At 46.0% G+C, this 6,000-nt stretch overlaps 1 long non-coding RNA gene across 1 annotated transcript; it reads right to left on the bottom strand.

Moving 5' to 3' along the window:
* Positions 1-454: 454 nt before the first annotated feature.
* Positions 455-5,878, bottom strand: LOC120038049. The gene is made up of 3 exons (XR_005474934.1): positions 5,765-5,878; positions 777-893; positions 455-503 (listed from the first exon to the last, which is right to left on the bottom strand). It is a non-coding gene; the product is annotated as an uncharacterized LOC120038049 (long non-coding RNA).
* Positions 5,879-6,000: the final 122 nt, after the last annotated feature.

Below are 6,000 nucleotides of genomic sequence, written 5' to 3'. Positions count from 1 at the left end.
TTTAGCTACAGCTTTTAAATGTTATAAAACAGCATTCAACATGAGGCAGACAGCTCTTACATTTCTCCAGTGTGTCAGCAAACTCATTCTGGTTCATTTTCCTCAGGACGTGCAGTGTGATCTTCAGAGCCCCCTCTCTGGCACTGCTCTCCTGCTTCTCATCTTCAGCGTCCACCACTTCCTTATCCTGCTTCTGACTCTCAAAGCCTTCTGGGAGTTCTGGACTAAGAATCCTCTTGAACATCTTCAGCTCGTTCTTCACAAATGTTATAATTTTCTCTTCAAGCAACTGAAATAAATCAAGTAAATAAGTTAAGCAAGAGAATAAATGTTTCTCATTAACACATTAAATGAATGATTGACAGATCAACTTTACTTGAGGTAAACAAAAACAAATGTACATAACAGGACCACATACACTGAATATGGAGTCCAGGTCTATTTGATGACTCTGGGAAGACTGACCACTGAGAATCTCTGACTCTGATCTCTCCTGTTGGTTTCTGTTGACAAAACATGAGATTACATCTCCTCATCCAGGGAGTGCACACACACACACACACACACACACACACACACACACACACACACACACACACACACACACACAGGGAATGTTGTGTTTGTTTAATATTGTTTTAGGACTATGAAAATGGACAAAAGGATTAGCCTATGGATTATGAAAACATCAAAAAGAAATGGGAAAATGGGAGAGGAGAAATGACTAGAGACAGTGTTGTTTAACTCACTGACCATGACCCATGAGTTCTTCTTACCTTTGTTCAGTAGAAAAGTCTCCCTCTCTAAAGGATATAGGTTGTTCTATAGACCGGTCACTCTTCGTGGACACACAGCTGGGTACAGGGGAGGCTGGTCTCTCCTGCTTGATTGGGCTTCAACACAACAGAGACAAACATTACATCTCTCATCTACTCTGAGCTCAGATTGGGAAACATAAGAAGAGTTTCATTCCTAAACGCAAAATATCCATTTTCAGAAATGTTGGTAAATTAGCTTTTATTGTTTAAAGCATTTCTGAAAGAGATTGGTGTGTTTTTTCACTATTTAATCATGGCATGGGATTGTTCAATGACAGACATGTATTTGTTTAAAATCTATCACTTTATGGTTTCATTTCAGAGGGACAAATAATAATATTTCTTTACAAAATGCTATATATCTGCCTCACTCTCAACTGTGAACGACTGTTTCGATCTTATGTAGTTTTTTAAATGTCAGCTACATAGGTCTACCTCACATCTTTTATTTAGCTTAACAATATGACATCTCTGATGTAAATGAACATGGCTCATTCTATACTGTCAGCTAATTCCAAGGTACATCACAGAAAGAAAGACAATGTAATTTTTGTCAGAACAGAATGGCCACATAGATCATCTTTAGCATTGATAAGTAGAAGAGGCCATGGAGAAAGGAGCTTGGAATCTGTGCCAAAATGGAACACATAAAGGAGACTGAAAATGGAACACATAAATGAGACTGAAAATGGAACACATAAAGGAGACTGAAAATGGAACACATAAAGGAGACTGAAAATGGAACACATAAAGGAGACTGAAAATGGAACACATAAAGGAGACTGAAAATGGAACACATAAATGAGACTGAAAATGGAACACATAAAGGAGACTGAAAATGGAACACATAAATGAGACTGAAAATGGAACACATAAAGGAGACTGAAAATGGAACACATAAAGGAGTCTGAAAATGGAACACATAAATGAGACTGAAAATGGAACACATAAAGGAGACTGAAAATGGAACACATAAAGGAGACTGAAAATGGAACACATAAATGAGACTGAAAATGGAACACATAAAGGAGACTGAAAATGGAACACATAAAGGAGACTGAAAATTGAACACATAAAGGAGACTGAAAATGGAACACATAAATGAGACTGAAAATGGAACACATAAATGAGACTGATTGTATCAACAATCAAGAGGTTGCCAAAGAGTGGAGGACTGAGATGAGACAATATGTGGGTCTAATTAACCCCTTACACTTGGGAATTGGCCTAAATGGACACCGCTGAATTGAAATGTTTCCTACTGTCAAGCCCTGGCCTTAGTTATCTTTGTTTTCTTTATTATTTTAGTTAGGTCAGGGTGTGACATGGGGGATGTTTGTGTGTTTTTGTCTAGTCAAGGGTGCTTGTATTGTCTAGGGGGTTTTGGTAGAGTTGATGGGGTTGTGTTCAGTGTAGGTGTTTAGGTCTATGGTTGCCTGAGTGGTTCTCAATCAGAGACAGCTGTCTATCGTTGTCTCTGATTGGGAGCCATATTTAAGGCAGCCATAGGCATTAGCCAGGTTGTGGGTATTTGTCTATGTCTAAACGTTAGTAGCTTGTGTCTGCACTTTCGTTTTGTAGCTTCACGGTCGTTTGTTGTTTTTGCTAGTTTGTAAAAGTGTTTTGTTTCGTGTTCATCTTCGTCAATAAAAGATGTATTCGTATCACGCTGCACCTTGGTCCTCTCTTCCACAGAAAGACGATCGTGACAGAATTACCCACCACACCAGGACCAAGCAGCGTGTTAAGCAGCAGCAGGAACAACATACACAGGATTCATGGACTTGGGAGGAAATACTGGACGGTAAGGGACCTTGGGCACAACCGGGAGAATATCGCCTCCCTCGTGAAGAGCTGGAGGCAGCTAAAGCCGAGAGGAGGCGATATGAGGAGGCAGCACGGAAGCGAGGCTGGAAGCCTGAGAGTCAAACCCAAAAATTTCTTGGGGGGGAGGCTACAAGGGAGTGTGGGGAAGTCAGGTAGGAGACCTGCGCCAACTCCCCGTGCTTACCGTGGGAAGCGAGAGTACGGGCAGACACCGTGTTATGCGGTAGAGCGCACGGTGTCTCCTGTACGTGTGCATAGCCCGGTGCGGTACATTCCAGCTCCTCGTATCGGCCGGGCTAGATTGGGCATTGAGCCAGGTGCCATGAAGCCGGCTCAACGTGTCTGGTCTCCAGTGCGTCTCCTCGGGCCGGCATACATGGCACCAGCCTTACGCATGGTGACCCCGGTTCGCCAACACAGCCCAGTGCGGGTTATTCCACCTGCCCGCACTGGTCGGGCTACGGGGACCATTCAACCAGGTAAGGTTGGGCAGGCTCAGTGCTCAAGGGAGCCAGTACGCCTGCACGGTCCGGTATATCCGGCGCCACCTCCCCGCCCCAGCCCAGTACCACCAGTGCCAACACCACGCACCAGGCTTCCAGTGCGTCTCCAGAGCCCTGTTCCTCCTCCACACACTCGCCCTATGGTGCGTGTCTCCAGCCCGGTACCACCAGTTCCGGCACCACGCACCAAGCCTCCTGTGCGTCTCCAAAGTCCTGTGCGTCCTGTTGCTGCTCCCCGCACTAGCCTTGAGGTGCGTGTCCTTAGCCCGGTACCTCCAGTTCCAGTACCATGCACCAGGCCTACTGTGCGCCTCAGCCGGCCAGAGTCTGCCGTCTGCCAAGCGCTATCTGAGCTGCCTGCCTGCCCAGAGCCGTCTGCGCTGTCCGTCTGCCCAGCGTCGCCTGCATTGCCTGTCTGCCCAACGCCGTCTGAGGTGTCCGTCTGCCCAACGCCGCCTGCGCTGCCCGTCTGCCCAGCACCGTCTGAGCTGCCCGTCTGTCCTGAGCCTTCAAAGACGCCCGTCTGTCCTGAGCGTTCAAAGCCGCCCGTCTGTCCTGAGCCTTCAGAGCCGTCAGTCAGGAGCCGCTAGAGCCGTCCGTCAGTCAGGAGCAGCCAGAGCCGCCCGCCAGTCAGGATCTGCCAGAGCCGCCCGCCAGTCAGGAGCAGCCAGAGCCGCCCGCCAGTCAGGAGCAGCCAGAGCCGCCCGCGAGTCAGGATCTGCCAGAGCCGCCCGCCAGTCAGGATCTGCCAGAGCCGCCCGCCAGCCAGGATCTGCCAGAGCCGCCCGCCAGCCAGGATCTGCCAGAGCCGCCCGCCAGCCAGGAGCTGCCCCTCAGTCCGGAGCTGCCCCTCAGTCCGGAGCTGCCCCTCAGTCCGGAGCTGCCCCTCAGTCCAGTGGCGCCCTCTAGGATGGTATTCAGTCCAGGACTCGCTGAAAGGGTCACCGCTCCAGAGGCGCCACCAAAGCAGGTAGTGACTATGGTGAAGTGGAGGTCACGTCCCGCACCCGAGCCGCCGCCATAAGAAGGCCCCCCCGGACCCTCCCCTTCTGTGTCAGGTTTGCGGCCGGAGTCCGCACCTTTGAGGGGGGGGGGGGGTACTGTCACGCCCTGGCCTTAGTTATCTTTGTTTTCTTTATTATTTTAGTTAGGTCAGGGTGTGACATGGGGGATGTTTGTGTGTTTTTGTCTAGTCGAGGGTGTTTGTATTGTCTAGGGGGTTTTGGTAGAGTTTATGGGGTTGTGTTCAGTGTAGGTGTTTAGGTATGTCTATGGTTGTCTGAGTGGTTGTCAATCAGACAGCTGTCTATCGTTGTCTCTGATTGGGAGCCATATTTAAGGCAGCCATAGGCATTAGCCAGGTTGTGGGTATTTGTCTATGTCTAAACGTTAGTAGCTTGTGTCTGCACTTTCGTTTTGTAGCTTCACGGTCGTTTGTTGTTTTTGCTAGTTTGTAAAAGTGTTTTGTTTCGTGTTCATCTTCGTCAATAAAAGATGTATTCGTATCACGCTGCGCCTTGGTCCTCTCTTCCACAGAAAGACGATCGTGACACCTACAGAATAAATATTTAAAGCATATGCATAACCATGGTAGCAATTAAAAGGGAACAGTTTAAAGAGTTTCATTCCAAAAAGCTATATATCCATTTTCATAAATGTTCATAAATTAGCTGTTATTGTTTAAAGGAATTGGTGTGTTTTTTCACTATCAAATCATGGCTTGGTGTTGTTCAATGACAGTACTACTGCAGTTGCTAAATAATTCCAATAGATGGCAGCATAAAACCACAAATGACATTTCAGAAGATTAGTTTAGTTTTCTCCCTGGATACACCACCACTCCCCCTCACAGGAAAACTCCTGTGTGCTTCTTTATGTCCCTTTCCAAACTGCTAACTAAAGAGGAAGGACTGAAAAGGCATTTAACAGATTACTGTGAAGGAATATAATGATTATTCATGTTTTTAATCAGCTGTTTTTATGCTCATGTTTTGTAATTATACTTCATTAATATAACGATTATCAATAAGCCAGAACATTAATTCAGTCATCTCATCAAGGGAAATATGCTTCCCTCTGCTCTCCTCTGGATAATATTTTCCAGGTACATTCACTGTCAAATTCATCAACCAGCATCGACCCGCTCTGCCTTCTCTTGCTAGTAGTCAACTCAGCCCCGCTAAAAGGCTGGTGTCGTCACTCTGCCTTCTCCAGGGGCATGTTGAGGTAAATTTACTAACCTGGAGGGTTGAATTATGTAATTTATTGGTGGGCTGGAAGACGCACTCTTGTCTTTTCTATTCCGAGGTTGTTTACTCACAATATCAGATATTAAGATGTTTTTATATAATGAATGTTTACTGAGGTTGAGACAGACAGACAGACAGACAGACAGACAGACAGACAGACAGACAGACAGACAGACAGACAGACAGACAGACAGACAGACCATGAGGGAATACTGTGTTTGTTTAATATTGTTTTAGGACTATGAAATTGGAAAAAAGGATTAGCCTATGGATTATGAAATAACAAAAATAAATGGGAAAATGGGAGAGAAATGACTAGAGACAGTGTTGTTTAACTCACTGACCATGACCCATGAGTTCTTCTTACCTTTGTTCAGTAGAAAAGTCTCCCTCTCTAAATGATATAGGTTGTTCTATAGACCGGTCACTCTTCATGGACACACAGCTGGGTACAGGGGAGGCTGGTCTCTTCTGCTTGATTGGGCTTCAACACAACAGAGACAAACATTACATCTCTCATCTACTCTGAGCTCAGATGGGGAAACATAAGAGTTTCATTCCAAAACGCTATATATCCATTTTCAGAAACATTCATAAATTATC

The sequence above is a fragment of the Salvelinus namaycush genome, unplaced genomic scaffold (assembly GCF_016432855.1).
Source record: "Salvelinus namaycush isolate Seneca unplaced genomic scaffold, SaNama_1.0 Scaffold206, whole genome shotgun sequence".
In the NCBI taxonomy this organism is placed as follows: Eukaryota; Metazoa; Chordata; class Actinopteri; order Salmoniformes; family Salmonidae; genus Salvelinus; species Salvelinus namaycush.
This window is presented reverse-complemented; position numbering and strand designations above follow the sequence as displayed.